At 44.6% G+C, this 16678-nt stretch overlaps 1 long non-coding RNA gene across 1 annotated transcript in view; it reads left to right on the top strand.

Moving 5' to 3' along the window:
- LOC146805103 (uncharacterized) overlaps positions 1-16151 on the top strand; it is a 50310-nt gene extending 34159 nt beyond the window's left edge. The window contains exon 3 of the long non-coding RNA XR_014967424.1: positions 15175-16151. This is a non-coding gene — a long non-coding RNA (uncharacterized LOC146805103). The remainder of the gene's footprint in view (positions 1-15174) is intronic.
- Positions 16152-16678: the final 527 nt, after the last annotated feature.

The following is a 16678-nucleotide window of genomic DNA, read 5'->3' as shown; positions in this document are numbered from 1 at the left end:
AGGGGCACTGGGGGAGCCATTGGGCGGCGTGCCGCCAGAGAAAGAACAGAGATGACACTCCCGCAGGACCCCGGGGATGCCTTACGGCAGGGGTACAGACGGAGAAGATGACAAGGACCCAGCCGCAAGAAAATAGAGTAGATTCTCAAGTAAGGTCCTTGGGATGCCAAACGGCAGAGACCCCGGGGAGAAGGGAGGGCCCCGAAAGGATACAGGACGAGCGGGACGGCACTTGCAGCCCGGGCATGCCCAGAAAGGGACACCCTCCAAATCGGTAGCAAGTTGAAGCCTAGACCCGTGAATCGAAACACAGGGAGTGGGGCCCCTCCCTCCTCTCCCAGGCAATTGAGGCGGCTGGGTCCAGAATGCGAATAGAGAAAATAATGAACAATAGATAAAAGGGAAACATGGTCATTGAAGGACTATAGTAAGACCATGAATGTTGAAATTTGAAATATGAAGATTTCCTGTTACCAAAATGTTTGTTGTGAAAATAAAACTGCGACCTTTTCAGGCACCAAGAAGTGGTCAAGTGCTAATTAAGGGAAAAGCGCGCAGCGATGGCAACAACATGGGGGAGCGGGGAGGGAGTGCTCGCCGCCTGGACGGGGTTATGAAAATGGTAAAAGCACAACTAATTTCAAGTCCCGGAAACAACATTCTGCTGCTAAAATGTCCTATGTATTGTCTTGAACATTTGACTTGTTTTTAGTTTCTGGTTATAAACGTCCTCTGCTTATTTCTGGGTCGAAAATTCTGAACAACTAAGTGTCTTAAATAACTTTTGCACTTTTTTTCCCTTACAGCTTGTGTATAACGCATAGCCAGGGTATACACATCACTGCAGGCATGAGGTATTCCCGAAAAGAAATTATTGTGCAAAAGGCAAAAGAATAATTAAATTGTGTGCTTCCTCACTCAAGTAATTGCTGTTAAGTGTGTTTTTTTTTTAAATTGAAAATGTAATTTTGTAGAACCTAAACTCCATTTTGAACCAACGTCCTGACAGACAGCTTTAACGAATAGCAAATTCAACAATTCAAATGACAATACTTTTAGCCTCTTTCCTAGAATTCCAAAAGGTTTTGAAATATGGATGGTGCAAGTAGTATTCATGAAGAGAAACCTAATAAACAGCTAACAAACATTGGTAAAGCCAATTAGTCTTGCATGTAATACGGAGACACAAAGATATTTGCTTTAAAAAATGCTTGTGCTTTGCAATTGGGCCAAGGCAAAAAAATTCAAAATGGCAGATTATGCATCATCACACATGTGCACACATAAGCAACCATCTTGGATTGCTTTTTCTTATATGACAAAAGTGGCCTCTGGTGCATCAGCATACAAGGGCACATATGGGTGGCCATTTAAGATTATTTGTCTCCGGACGCTCTCTGTAATGAGACCACTGAAAGAGTTACCTACTTCTAACAGTAGTCCATTGCACTACTGTCCTTAAAAGATTCAGGTCTAGCTCCCTCTTTCTCGTGATGAGGTGATTTTTTAATCCCTTTTCTGTGTCATTGAAGAAAAAATAATACACTAATCAAAAGTCACTGTTCGTGGTGGAACCATGACATAGGCATAATTTTAGGCCTGAGGTCAGATACACCAAGTGGCATGTTCCAGTCAAAGTTTTTATTTTCTGACTTAGGGCCTGATTTAGATGTCGGTGACAGATACCCTGTCTGCCGAAATATAAATCCCATTGGATGTAATGGGATTAATATTTCGGCGGCGGAATATCCGTCACCGTAGTGATGGAGAAAGCCGTCTATCAACATCTAAATCAGTCCCTTAGTGTTTTTTTATAGAAGCTGAAATCTGCTAGCAGAACATGGTTCAAGGCTGTCACCAATGAGGTTCCCTTGAATTCGGATTTATAGTCATCGAGCTCCAGCTGAAGCTGTTGCTTTTAGTGCCAAGAGCTACGAGGGGTTCAAACCTGGATTTTGAAGCCAGTGAGAACACTTTGAGGGTCAGATGGGTATGTCACCTCACTCTAGTCCAAAATTTTACCTTTGCGTTTAGTCAGTTTTTTGGGAAGTCAAAATCCACCAGCGGGAAAGGCTGAAAGCTGTAGCTGGGCAGAGCTCCACATGGCTGGATACTTTTGCTGGGAGGTTCAGCTAAACTAGTTTTCAGTGCAGCAAAAGGTTCTGAGTGGGATAAACCTGATTTCCATGCCCACCTTGGGGGCACACTCCCTGGGAACACTTTAGCACCTTGTTCCGGTCCTCTGCAGGTCAAACACATTACTAAGGGCCTGATTTAGAGTTTTGTGGATGGGATGCCCTGTCACAAATGTGATGGATATTCCATCAACCTCCCTACAAGTGCATTATATCCTATGACACTTGTAATAAGGCAGACCAGGTATCCATATATGTGAAAGAGTAAAGCCTCCATCAAACTCTAAATTAGGCCCTAAGTTCCAACTTTTTCAGAGTACTTGGAAAGTTCCTCCTGGTGAGCCACTCAACCCCCAGCTCCTCAGGGCAGGCTTCTGGGCACCAGGTCTGCCCCAAGTCATGTGTCTTTCAGGGTCTTGTCCTCAGTAGCCAGCTGGGCCCTATTGGTATCAGGAGTGCTTCTCCATTTTGTGTACTTGAAGTAGGAAAAACCGAAGCTAACCACTTGACCCTTAGAGAGCAGTTCCAGTCTCTGGGTGCCAGAATGAGTTAGGAGTACTTGAGTCCTTGAGTGAGTCCTCTCCCTCTAGCAGGAGTCATGATTCTTCTTCCAGCAGGACGTTCTCCAGATGAGGTATTCTCTGGTCCAAGAATGTTCTGTGGAGTTGGAGGTGTCAGATTTATCTAGTGTATTAGCCAGTGATGGTAGAAATTCTTCCACCATTCCTAACTATTGTATTGCAGTTGCCACCTTGTGCAGCACTTCCTCTTTGCCTTATTATAAAATTACTCAGGTGTCATGTTTCAAGATGGCAAAGCTCAGCTGCTATCAGGCATGTCTCTCATCAGCTCTTAACAACTCTACTATTCACATGAGCTCTTCTCCCTCTCACATCTTGTAGGATCTAAACTGGTTTTCCTTCCTACTGTGACTGGAGCCTGGCTGTTTAGGATGGTCCTGCAAATGAATAGTAGAAGCCCTCCTTGACATCCTCACATCTGTAGAGGTAGTGCTAAAGTAGCTATTTATCTGCCAATTGTTTTGTCCACTCCTGGATAGATAATTCCTGCTAAGTAGTCAGTAGTTAACACCCATTGGATCTTTCTGGGCTCATCCACAGGCTCCTATCCTCTGAGCCAGGATCGTTAACTCTCTCAACCATGCATACTCCAGCTCTGGAAGCGTGATGAATGAGTATAACTGACTTTAAGCCAGTTCTGGCACAGGCAGTCTAAAGTACATTTTTATAAAGTTACTTTTCTGGTAAAGTTATTTAAAATCTGATTTCATCATTAAATCAGATTTAAAAAATCAAGCAGAAAACAACTTTGCTTTGTCCCATGGGAGTTACTCAGATCAGGATCACAATATCAATATTCCCCCGACAGGCATTCATCCATGTATGTTTAGACACATCAACAAAAAAATGTATACAAGAGTCTCTCTTCAAGCATGTAGTATATTTGTAGATCTAAATGTTTTACATATAATTGGTCCTGGTGCAGATGGTGCAGTGCTGCGAAAGTGAACATATACAAAACTAGTTATAAAGCACATAAATATACAAGTCGATTGCTACATCATTAAAAATTGGCAGGATTTCATCAATCCCATGCTCAGGTTTCCATATCTAAACAAATCAGGTTACATCCTACCTAAGGGGTGTAATCGACCTTTTCAACTCCATGTTCACTTGATCGGTCTCTTGAGGACAGGCGCCATCTGTCTAAAAACCTGAAAAGGTAAATGGAGCAAGGTGCTTAGTTCTATGTGTAGAAAGTGTGATTTATCAATACTCAGTTACAGTTAAAAAATTGAAAAATCACATACCTCTCAACAACTACACAACTGTATGTCATATAGGAGGAAATTTCAGGATAGCCAACTTCCAGAACGTTTGTCGTGTGTGATAAATGCTGAAATAAATGACGAAAAATATACATGAGTAAAAATATACCACAGTTCTACATAAAATAGTAAACTGTGTCGACATTTCTGCTTATCAAAAGTGGTTGTTGGGTTCAATCCTAGGCCATCATTATGCACAACACATCTGTAGTAAATAGACTTTTTGATAACTTGCTATTTGTAGTATACCATCCATGTGAGTATCACAAGTTACTGGGAAATAGAAGCCAGAATGCTATTTCTGTAGTAAATCTGTACACACAAAACACAGTGTGATTTTTCTAATATGAGCTAGAGAAATATTGCTAGTTGTAACATTTTACAAATAATCATTCAAGATATGTTTCGCCTTTCTCATTAAACATATAAAAAGCAGAAATTCAGCTGTGCACAGTAAGACGATCCCACACATAGGGACGGATATCTCAATTGCAATGCCGTTAGGGGAGTAAATCTATTCAGGAAAAAGCAACCCATGTTTTCTCTGTTGTGAGCTGGAGAACAATTACTAGCTATAACATACTTACATTTAACCAATTAGGATGGGTCTATCCTTCCCCAGTAAATTGTGAATGAGTCTCACCTAATGGATACAATGTGTCCGCCGGCATCTACTTAGAGTCCCTACTATGGATGGAAAGAAGATCCATCATGTAGCGCCAACCTAATAAGATCAACGGACTGTAGATAGACAGCACATTGATCATGTCAGGTGACCATTTTTCAAGTGTATATTGTGCTCTCTGTGTGGTGAAGCTTCACCTCACGTAAAGCCCATCATAACCCAGCACCATTTGTATTTAGTCATTTGTGCACGAAAAGGCTCAATACCAATACTCTTACTTGTACAAGTCGAACATCTATTGGCTGATGGTACCTAACATTAGTCGGTTTGACGTATCACACAAATTCTCTAAAAACATGGGTTGTTGGTGTATACAAAAGTAATTATATTATATATTACTTGGTTGTTATATCCAAATCGGCATTTCAAGGTCAATAGTCTACTTTCTAGACAAATATTCCTAAATAATCATTACAATACCAAACGTGTGAAAACCGTCTGGGCATGTAAACACAACACATACGTAAAGGTCCACCTACATTATGGTTGTTAACCCCATTAATGTTCCATTATGCATCAAGATCTACCATGCTCCATAATTCATACATATCATTAAGTCTTTTTGTTTTAGGTGATCCATCCATGTGAACTCTCTGATGGACAGAATTGAGGTAATATTAGGTCCTCTTTAGTAAAGTTATATCACCTCCAACACTTGCAATTTGATGTCATCCTCATTATGACCTGCTTCTAAACAGTGTTTGACAAGGGGTGCAGCCTCCACCAGGGATCTTTCACCATCTTTGTAGTGTGTCCTACGTAAAATAAATTTGCATGGACAGATAATAACAGCAATGAAGAATTTCCTAGCTATTGTAACAGAAATATTCAATTCTATTAAGGACTTGGAGGCAAGGATTATGCTAATCTCCCTTTGCTTTATTCAATAGCAGCCATTTCACAACATCACATTACAAACTACCATTCCCATGAAACTCTGGGAATGAGAAAAAAACAATAACATCCAATGGGAGAACAGTCCCAGGCATTAGTCAGTCAGTCATCTCCAGTCCGTAACATAGTCCTTTGTTTGTGTCCCCTTGGCCTCTTTTGTTGTGGGAGTAATGCCGTTGCTCTGCCCTCACACTTCCTGTCTACCCAGCTTCATCCCAAGGAAATAGAGGACAATTTAGCAAAAGACCTCAATTAGAACAAAGTCTGCAGAAAAACCAGCAGTTGCATTTCAACAGAACAGCGAGTGCATGTGGTATTCACATATAAGACAAAAACTGAGCATAATAAAACTCAATACCTACTAGCCACGGGGAGGTTCAGAAGAATCAGAATTCACAGGGTGGGATAATACTCGCCTCCGAGTCCTTAATGGAATTGAAACTTTCTGTTACGATAGCTACAAAAGTTTTTATTCTATGTCAGGACCAGAGACGAAGATTATGGTAGTTCAAAGCTTGCACACTACCAGATGAGCCATATTCAATACCCGCTTGAAATAGAATCTCTTAAACGTAGAGTCCGAAAACCAATCTGCCGCATTCATGATATCCTCAGGAGGGCACCCAAATGTAATGCCTTGGTGGCCTTTGCTCCCCGCACAGAAGTACACCAAAGTGTGTCATGTCAATACCGGCCTCTTGCATCACCCACTTCATCCAACGTGCAATGCTGGGGGAAGAAACCGCCTTATGTGGTATTTGTAGGGCAATGAGGAGTTGACATTCACCTGGGTGGCAAAATTCTGCAGACTCCTGCTCATTTGCCTTGAGCCATTGCACTACAGACAACTTGGGAGATTCTGGAAAAGACGGAGAGGAAATAACCCTAGTGTTACATTTTGTCCTCCTGCTGAATGTGAATGACACTCCGAAAGGGGAGAAAGTACTGCCTGAGATATCAAAGTCATGCACATCTGAAACCCTTTGACAGGATACAAGACAGAGCAGCACAGACAGTTTAGCTGTCAGCTCCTTTTTGGACAAAAAATGGTTTTGCAGATAGCACAAAAACAAGTTAAGCACTTGATTGACATACAAAAGCGCAGAATATCGTGGTTCCAGGGGAAGAGACAATCGGATCTCGGAAAGAGACAGCATACAAAAGGATGATCCCCAGCATGGAGCTCTTTACTGGAACATGTCCCTCTGAAATGGCCAAATGGAATGTATTAACGGAGCGATATGCCAATCCATACAACACCAGGCTAGCCAGGAAGTTAAGAACGTGAACTACATCTGCGCCCACGAGATTGAGACCCCAGTCACAGACACCAAAAGGTCCATCGAATTCAGGCGATTAACCGTACTGCTGGCCCAGGCCTTGGGCAAGAGCTCCTCAGCTTGGCTCAAAAGAACAAGGGCCGACAATCGTCCCCTGTAATCAACCACCCCATCAGCGATAGCGATCCCTCCAGAACCATCTGTTGAGGAATCTGGTCTGGACTGTGGAGAAGTGATGGAAACAGGGGTAGACAGATTGGAGAATCTCAAGAAAGTTCTGGAAGAACCAGAAATCAAACTTGAGACTTCTAGATCGGAGTGACCATTACAAGGTCTGCCCATTGGAGCCTGAACTGAGTAGAGGAGGAAAGATGTACTCGTTCTCCTGACTTCAATCTTGGAGAAACACATCTGTGGCCGTAGCCAGCAAGTCCTGACTCCTGCTGAAGAGCCTGAGCAGCTGGCAATCCAATTGGGGAGCCAACAGGTCCACTGAGAATGGCCCTCAGTGATCCTGGAGAGCCGAAAATATATCCAGATGGAGCTTCCAAAGGCTGGAGTCCTGGAAATGGCAGGACTGATAATTCGCTACTTGATTGGCTTGACCACGGATGTACTCCACTGTGACCGAGATCTGACGGTCCAGGCAATACTTCCAGAAGTTGATTTCGAGGTCAGAGAGAGTCTTAGATTGAGGGCCCCCTAAGTGATTGATATAACAGATCGCTGAGACGTTGTCCATTTTCAGGAGCACATACGACTGGAACGGGTTTTTGGTCTACCAATGGACCGCAAAGGTTCCGGCTAGAAACTACAGACAGTTGATATGTATTCTCTGTTCTTTCAGAGACCACAAACCTCCTGTCGCTCTCCCATTCCAGGCATCCATATGGAAAACCCAGCATCGGATTTCCTCCCGGGCCTCGTTTGAAAGGGTGACCATCTCAGAATATGTGAGGGCCTTGTGCAGATGGGTGGCCTTCAGGCGCAACATGGCCGATAATTGAGGGGGCTCGGAAAGATGGCCTGGATTGAGGACAAGAGAAGACCCACCAGCCAAGCAATCTGTCATAACAAGACTTGTTGTCTGGCCAGAGTGTGTCACAACTCGTGAAGGATCTTCTTCACCTTCTGAAATGGAAGACTCAAAATCGCTTTGGTAGAGTTTATTACAAACCTGAGAAAGACCACCTTCTGCAAGAGAACCAGGAGGGACTCGTTCTCATTTATGACAAACCCGAGAGTTTTCAGAAGATCGACCATGGAGCAACAGCTTCCGTTTGCACTGACTCAGGAGGAGCATGTTGTCGAGGTATACAATAAGGCGTACCCCCTGCGCCCTCAGGTATTCCACAACTGGTTTGAGAACCTTCATGAAGCACCAAGCCCTTCAAGCTCTCCCACAAAAGGTGGGAGAGCTTGAAGGACAGAGTGGAAAACTTGAAAGTTTGCTGGTGCCAGATGAACTGGAGGAACCACCTGTGCAGTGGAAAAATTGGGATTGACAGATAAGCGTCTTTCAGGTCGAGATACACCAACCAATCTAAGGTTCGCAGGACCCCCCAGTTTGAAGTGTTGATATTTCAGCCAGTCATTGAACTCTTGTATGTTGATGAATGGTCCCTGGCCCCCATCAGCTTTGTTGATAGGAAAAGATTGCTGATGGAGCCGTGGGGATTGGGTATCAAGAGGCATATGGCTCCTTTGGCAAGCAGTGCTGCGACATCCGCGTCCACGAGCTAGGCTTCGTGCAAGTAGAACTGTATGAGCTTTGGACAGGAGTCCTGTCTAGGAGAGCCGTAAAACTCTATTTGAAAACCGTGAATCATTTACAGGACCCACGCGTCCTTTGTGATGGACTTCCAGGCATAGGGAAAATTCACCAGTCGCCCCCCTACTTCTAGAAGGGAGAACACTCACCAGAACTGGAGGAAGCGTCCGCTCCTCTGCCACCTTCGGTTTGGATTTGCTAGCTTTTTGTTGGATAGTAATTGGTGAAGCAAGCTTGATCCTGGTATTGGCCTTCTGGGAGCCTTGCCATCCATGAGGATACTGTGAATAAGCACTGCCGGCCGAGCAGCCCCTACCTCGACCAGCCCGGTGGAAAACCCGGGAGGTAAACACTCTCTTAATAGAGGACTGGGCCTTATCTAAAAAGGTGAACTGTCAAATGGCCGATAGGGACATTGTCGACATCGCTAAGTTAGCATGAGCTCTGTTGCCATGATGTCGCTTTTGCACACGTTACTACATGACTTTATTTCTGCAAGATTCTGTTCATGAAACCCCGAAACCGGTCCTAGGATGCTTTTTTCCAGTCCAGGGAGGACCTGGCTTGGCAGTTCGGACTGGACTGTTCCCATGAGGCACAGGATCAAGACTGATTTGCATATGGCTGGGTTCAAACTGGAATGGCATGGTGAGCAACAAAAACAATGGATTTAGGCCCAGATCTCTGCACTGGGGTGAATGTATGACATTGTTCCGCATTCTGTCCATCAACTGTTGTTTTTTCATTTGTTACCCCGAGTGGGACGGGTATGTCCAGACGTGGGTCCCGTGCTCTCCATGCCACTGGAATCAAGCTATCCTGGCTGAAGTGCGGTGAAAGCCCGAAACCGGTCCTAGGATGCTTGTTTCCACTCCAGGGAGGACCTGGCTTGGCAGTTCGGTCTGGACTGTTCCCATGAGGCACAGGATCAAGACTGATTTGCATATGGCTGGGTTCAAACTGGAATGGCATGGTGAGCAAAAAAACGATGGATTTAGGCCCAGATCTCTGTACTAGGGTGACTGGGGTGACATTGTTCTGCATTCTGTCCATCAACTGTTGTTTTTGCATTTGTCACACCCGAGTTATACGGGTATGCCCAGACGTGGGTCCCGTGCACTCCATGCCACTGGAATCAAGCTATCCTGGCTGAAGAGGGGTGAAACCCCGAAACCGGTCCTGGGATGCTTGTTTCCAGTCCAGGGAGGACCTGGCTTGGCAGTTTGGGCTGGACTGTTCCTATGAGGCACAGGATCAAGACTGATTTGCATATGGCTGGGTTCAAACTGGAATGGCATGGTGAGCAAAAAAACGATGGATTTAGGCCCAGATCTCTGTACTGGGGTGGCATTGTTCTGCATTCTGTCCATCAACTGTTGTTTTTGCATTTGTCACACCCGAGTTATAAGGGTATGCCCAGACGTGGGTCCCGTGCACTCCATGCACACTGGAATCAAGCTATCCTGGCTGAAGAGGGGTGAAACCCCGAAACCGGTCCTAGGATGCTTGTTTCCAGTCCAGGGAGGACCTGGCTTGGCAGTTCGGGCTGGACTGTTCCTATGAGGCACAGGATCAAGACTGATTTGCATATGGCTGGGTTCAAACTGGAATGGCATGGTGAGCAAAAAAATTATGGATTTAGGCCCAGATCTCTGTACTGGGGTGAATATATGACATTGTTCGGCATTCTGTCCATCAATTGTTGTTTTTGTATTTGTCACACCCAAGTTATACAGGTATGCCCAGACGTGGGTCCCGTGCGCTCCATTCCACTGGAATCAAGGTATCCTGTCTGGAGAAGGGTGAAACCCCGAAACCAGTCCTAGGATGCTTGTTTCCAGTCCAGGGAGGACCTGGCTTGGCAGTTCGGGCTGGACTGTTCCCATGAGGCACAGGATCAAGACTGATTTGCATATGGCTGGGTTTAAACTGGAATGGCATGGTGAGCAAAAAAACGATTGATTTAGGCCCAGATCTCTGTACTGGGGTGAATGTATGACATTGTTCTGCATTCTGTCCATCAACTGTTGCTTTTGCATTTGTCACCCGAGTGGGACGGGTATGCCCAGACGTGGGTCCCGTGCTCTCCATGCCACTGGAGTCAAGCTATCCTGGCTAAAGAGGGGTGAAACCCCGAAACCGGTCCTAGGATGCTTGTTTCCAGTCCAGGGAGGACCTGGTTTGGCAGTTCGGGCTGGACTGTTCCCATGAGGCACAGGATCAAGACTGATTTGCATATGGCTGGGTTCAAACTGGAATGGCATGGTGAGCAAAGAAACGATTGATTTAGGCCCAGATCTCTGTACTATGGTGAATGTATGATATTGTTCTGCATTCTGTCCATAACTGTTGTTTTTGCATTTGTCATCCTGAGTGGGACGGGTGCTCTCCATGCCACTGGAATCAAGCTATCCTGGCTGAAGAGGGGTGAAACCCCGAAACCAGTCCTAGGATGCTTGTTTCCAGTCCAGGGAGGACCTGGCTTGGCAGTTCGGGCTGGACTGTTCCCATGAGGCTCAGGATCAAGACTGATTTGCATATGGCTGGGTTTAAACTGGAATGGCATGGTGAGCAAAAAAATGATTGATTTAGGCCCAGATCTCTGTACTGGGGTGAATGTATGACATTGTTCTGCATTCTGTCCATCAACTGTTGTTTTTGCATTTGTCACCCCGAGTGGGACGGGTATGCCCAGACGTGAGTCCCGTGCTCTCCATGCCACTGGAATCAAGCTATCCTGGCTGAAGAGGGGTGAAACCCCGAAACCGGTCCTGGGATGCTTGTTTCCAGTCCAGGGAGGACCTGGCTTGGCAGTTTGGGCTGGACGGTTCCTATGAGGCACAGGATCAAGACTGATTTGCATATGGCTGGGTTCAAACTGGAATGGCATGGTGAGCAAAAAAACGATGGATTTAGGCCCAGATCTCTGTTCTGGGGTGAATGTATGACATTGTTCTGCATTCTGTCCATCAACTGTTGTTTTTGCATTCGTCACCCTGAGTGGGACGGGTGCTCTCCATGCCACTGGAATCAAGCTATCCTGGCTGAAGAGGGGTGTAACCCCGAAACCAGTCCTAGGATGCTTGTTTCCAGTCCAGGGAGGACCTGGCTTGGCAGTTTGGGCTGGACTGTTCCTATGAGGCACAGGATCAAGACTGATTTGCATATGGCTGGGTTTAAACTGGAATGGCATGGTGAGCAAAAAAACGATTGATTTAGGCCCAGATCTCTGTACTGGGGTGAATGTATGACATTGTTCTGCATTCTGTCCATCAACTGTTGTTTTTGCATTTGTCACCCCGAGTGGGACGGGTATGCCCAGACGTGGGTCCCGTGCTCTCCATGCCACTGGAATCAAGCTATCCTGGCTGAAGAGGGGTGAAACCCCGAAACCGGTCCTGGGATGCTTGTTTCCAGTCCAGGGAGGACCTGGCTTGGCAGTTTGGGCTGGACGGTTCCTATGAGGCACAGGATCAAGACTGATTTGCATATGGCTGGGTTCAAACTGGAATGGCATGGTGAGCAAAAAAACGATGGATTTAGGCCCAGATCTCTGTTCTGGGGTGAATGTATGACATTGTTCTGCATTCTGTCCATCAACTGTTGTTTTTGTATTACACATGAGAACCGCCAGCTTTGTGCGTTCTCAGTCTTTTCCTGGAGTTTAGTCTGAACACAGTGAGCAAGGGCGATAAACAATGCCCCTTGTTATTCTAATCTGGTCAGTCCCTAGCACCTATCCATAACACGCTAATACAGCTGCGGCTGCGGAAGACTCGTGCTTTGATATTATGAGAATGCATGTTTGGTTGATACACACTTGAAGAGGGACTTTTTCAGGGATAAGAGCCATGGGGTTCCTATGATGTAGATTCACCATCTAGGCACTAAGTGCTGACAAAGCCCAGAGATCTTCTATTATATAATAATATTTCTTCTTGCAAAGTGGGGGGTGGTTAGGCCTCATAGCCCTTTATCCACTGTCATTATAAGATGACATCTCCCGTTATAATATATTGACTTGCTACATTGCTGTTTTAGGTTTATGCGTTTTGCTGCTGGTAGTGGCTCGTATACTGGGTTATAGAGCACAATTGTTAAAATAAATATTTTAAACTATACTAGTGTCTCTGTCTTTTCTTATTGCGGACAAGTACGAGTGAGTGAGCAAAAGGGTATGTCTTGTTAATGTGATTCCTGAGAGTCGGGAGTGTTGTTTTCTGTGGTGTCTAATCGTTTGCATCTTCATGATTGTTTAGGAGAGCGAGTGAGACACTATAACTAGTCGGTCCCTGGGATTGTGGGTACTGAGGCGGTAGGAAGGCTTAGCCCCTATACACAAGGTCCTGTATTCCTGCGCATAGTTCTGTGTATGGGCAGAATCCCTGTAACAGAACCTGTTCACAAATTTTCCCAACTCTTTAACAAAGGGTTCCCCAAAGAGCCGCCCTTGTGCTACTACACCTGCTTCAGAGTAGCCAGGTCCCCAAACTTCAGGTCCACCTTTATTAGCAGGGATCGATGACGCTGCATCAACAACGTGCAATTTGCGTTATTGAGGAAAATGATAGCGCGCTGCGCTCATTCAGAAAGCACCTCTGGGAAAATTGATGAGCCCGAAGACTAGGCACCCTTGGCATGCCTAAAATGTTTGTTAGTGGTCCAAGGACATCCAGGAGTTTGTCCTGGCACGCCCGTCAGGATCTTTCTATACCTTTCTTTGGGTCTTTCATGAACTTTTGGAGGAAGATGGTCATCCTAGGGTCCAATTTGGATGTTAGGGCCACCTTCCTGTCCAGGGAGGGATGGGGGCATTCAAAACACAATTTAAAACCCTTCAATCAATTTTTGAAAAATTCATAGGAACCACTTGAAAGGTATCAAATTACAACGCTTTGCTTCCACTAGTCTATTTTTTTCTGTTTTATGACCTGAAATACATATCTGCCTCTATTGAAAAGTGCAGTCAGTACTATTTTTTTCCTTTAATCTTCTTTATTGAAAATTATCTAAATACATGTTCTCAATTGCAACACACATAGCATCTTCTGCTACATTATTAATAGTTTTCATTAGTATCTTATCTACATTGATTGAGTCGACAAACGTGAACATTATAAGCATAGTGTCAACGATAAACCAGCTTAGTACAGTAACGCTTTTTTTGTTATGAATTGAGCAGGTTAATTCAAGGGTCAGGAGCACATACCAAGGGTGAATTGGATTGCGCCTCTCAGGCAGGCTCCTCCCATACATCAATTATTGGTCTTCTCAATTAATGAAATAGATCCGGGTGTATAAAATCAACTTTTCAATTCCAACATTTCTGTTTCCTCAGGATTTTTTTAAAAAAGCATGCCGAACTTCGCCACATAAATGAGCTACTGCGTTTTTGTATGCCATGGATTCCTCCTCTCTCAGTTCCACCTCATCAGCCCTGGCTGACTGCATCATTTCTCTCTTTCACCGGATGTAGAAGGGGCCTCCCATCTCCTTCCATGTCATTGCTATCGATATTTTGACTAACACCAATGCTAAATCTAGGAATCAATTAACTACCTATTTAGCTAAGACATTGGAACAGCCACAACAATCATGCTTCTGGCTCACAAAATTATTTCCAACACAGTGTAACTTCAAGACTGTGTTACTTGTACCCAATATGTAATGATTAGAGGACAATTCCATACCATACACACAAGGTCTTCTGAAGGGGGCACACAATGGATGAATATGATGGAATCTCCCCAAAACATTTCATTGCATTTTTGGAATGATAGATATGTCTTATGTAGAGAATTAAGCTGTGCATATTTCAATAGGGTTGTTCCTAGAAACCTTCTTAGTGTGTGCCAGAACACTCTCCCATTCCTATTTGATCCCCTAGATTGGGTTCCCTGTGCATCTTAATGTTGCTTAAACTTGTTCTCACCATCTTATTTAGAGTTTCATGGTAACTAGGGGCTGTAGGAGATCATCTTGTGAGGGTTCCTGTATTCATGTGCTCCAGAAGCTCCAAAATGTGTGCCATAGGTTAAAAACTAAATGGGAAGATAACACTCTGCGATCATTATCTATCTCTAAGGGGATAATCTCCCGGCTGAGTAGCAATCCCCCACAGTAACAATTCCCACCTCAGTCCTTGTAACATTAGCTTGCTGGTAAAGATAATCTGGCCATGGGGAAGCCCAACTAAAGGCATCGCAAGAGCATGCAGTTGGCAACTTCAAGTATTTTTAATACTGCCCCGCCAGTGTTTGCAGTACTTTTTTCTATTGATCAGCGATTGTCTATGATACTCAGTTTCTTTACATACTCAAGATATCTTCAGGGGACTTTACATCTGCTCCTGGGATCATTTGGTAGTTGGTGTTGCTGGATGAAGGGAGACAGTGGCAAAGCTTACCTACTAATATACATGGTTATCATTGAGAGCGAAGACAGGTTCAGTCACCCATGTCTTCCTGCATAAAGAGTCTGAGTGTGGTAATTTTTTAATATGTGCTCATTTAAAAGTTATCTTTTTTACTTGACACCCTGTTCTTTTTTTGTTTTACCAGCTGGAAACAATGATTGTGAATGCAGAGAAGCAGTAAGAACTGTTAAGGAAGATACACAGAATACAAAGTTAATGTTCATAACGTATATCTCATGATAACCATTTCGATTATTACATGTGCTGGAATAGGTTTTCCTAATTTTGTTTGAAGGAAAAAAAAGAGATGCCTTTGTCTTGTCCGAGTGCTACAGTATAAAAACTAGAACATTTAAAAACAGCATTTAATTTCAACACGTTCTTACTCTGTTGTAAATAAATATTTAAAAATACAGTTTTTCTAAAAAATTCCTTTTTACTACCCTTTTGTCTGTTGCTGTCCTGTCCCATTCACCTCTCTTGATACTTGCAAACAGTGCCCTGTCCCATTCAGCTCTGCTGATACCTGCAAACAGTGCCCTGTCCCATTCACATCTCCTGATACCTGCAAACAGTGCCCTGTCCCATTCACCTCTCCTGATACCTGCAAACAGTGCCCTGTCCCATTCACATCTCCTGATACCAGCAAACAGTGCCCTGTCCCATTCACCTCTCCTGATACCTGCAAACAGTGCCCTGTCCCATTCAGCTCTCCTGATACCTGGAAACAGTGCCCTGTCCCATTCACCTCTCCTGATACCTGCAAACAGTGCCCTGTCCCATTCACCTCTCCTGATACCTGCAAACAGTGCCCTGTCCCATTCACCTCTCCTGATACCTGCAAACAGTGCCCTGTCCCATTCACCTCTCCTGATACCTGCAAACAGTGCCCTGTCCCATTCAGCTCTGCTGATACCCACAAACTCTTCCCTTATCCTATAGCTGCGGGTCCCCACACTCAACCTAGATGATTAACACTTTGGCAGATGTCTTTTGCTAGTTCCCACCTCTGCTGTATTGTCCCAGCAGGGTCGCACTTGATCAACTGAGTGTAGAAGACACGGTAAGGCAAATTAATCAGCATTTACACCTTGTGTGACAAAATGCAGGTAAACACAAACATTCTAGGACAATATTGATATGTTATACCTCTACGATGTGTAGGAAGTAGTCAAGCATTGTCAATAAAGAATTCCTTTTTTCCCTGATTGGAACCATGTTTTTGATTGACTTGTGTAGGTTATTTGCTATCCATGTGAGCATATACCATACTATTTTCCACTCAAAAAAGCCCCTCTTATGGCAAACTGTAACAAAATTGTGAGTGCTGCAAAAGGATAGTACAACATTACAAACATGGGGGCAGATTTATGTTGCACTTGCGCCACTTTTGCGCCGCCGTTGCGTCACTTTTGTGACGCAGCAGCGGCGCAAATCCTGAGCCATGGTGCGGGGTATTTACAACGTGACGCATCTGGGAGATGCGTCACGTTGTAAAGCCCTGCGCCACATGTAGGCGTTCCAGGGCAGGTGGGGGCGTTCTGGCGCAGGAACGCCTCCTAAAAGTGGCTGAGTGAAATCTACAAGATTTCACTCAGTCACTTTTAGGCCCATGCTGTGTCAAAACCCTGCGCCTGCTTGAAGCAGGC

Source organism: Triturus cristatus, chromosome 8 (genome assembly GCF_964204655.1).
Source record: "Triturus cristatus chromosome 8, aTriCri1.1, whole genome shotgun sequence".
Taxonomy (NCBI): Eukaryota; Metazoa; Chordata; class Amphibia; order Caudata; family Salamandridae; genus Triturus; species Triturus cristatus.
The sequence above is the reverse complement of the archived record's forward strand: the minus strand, read 5'-3'. Positions and strand labels throughout refer to the sequence as shown.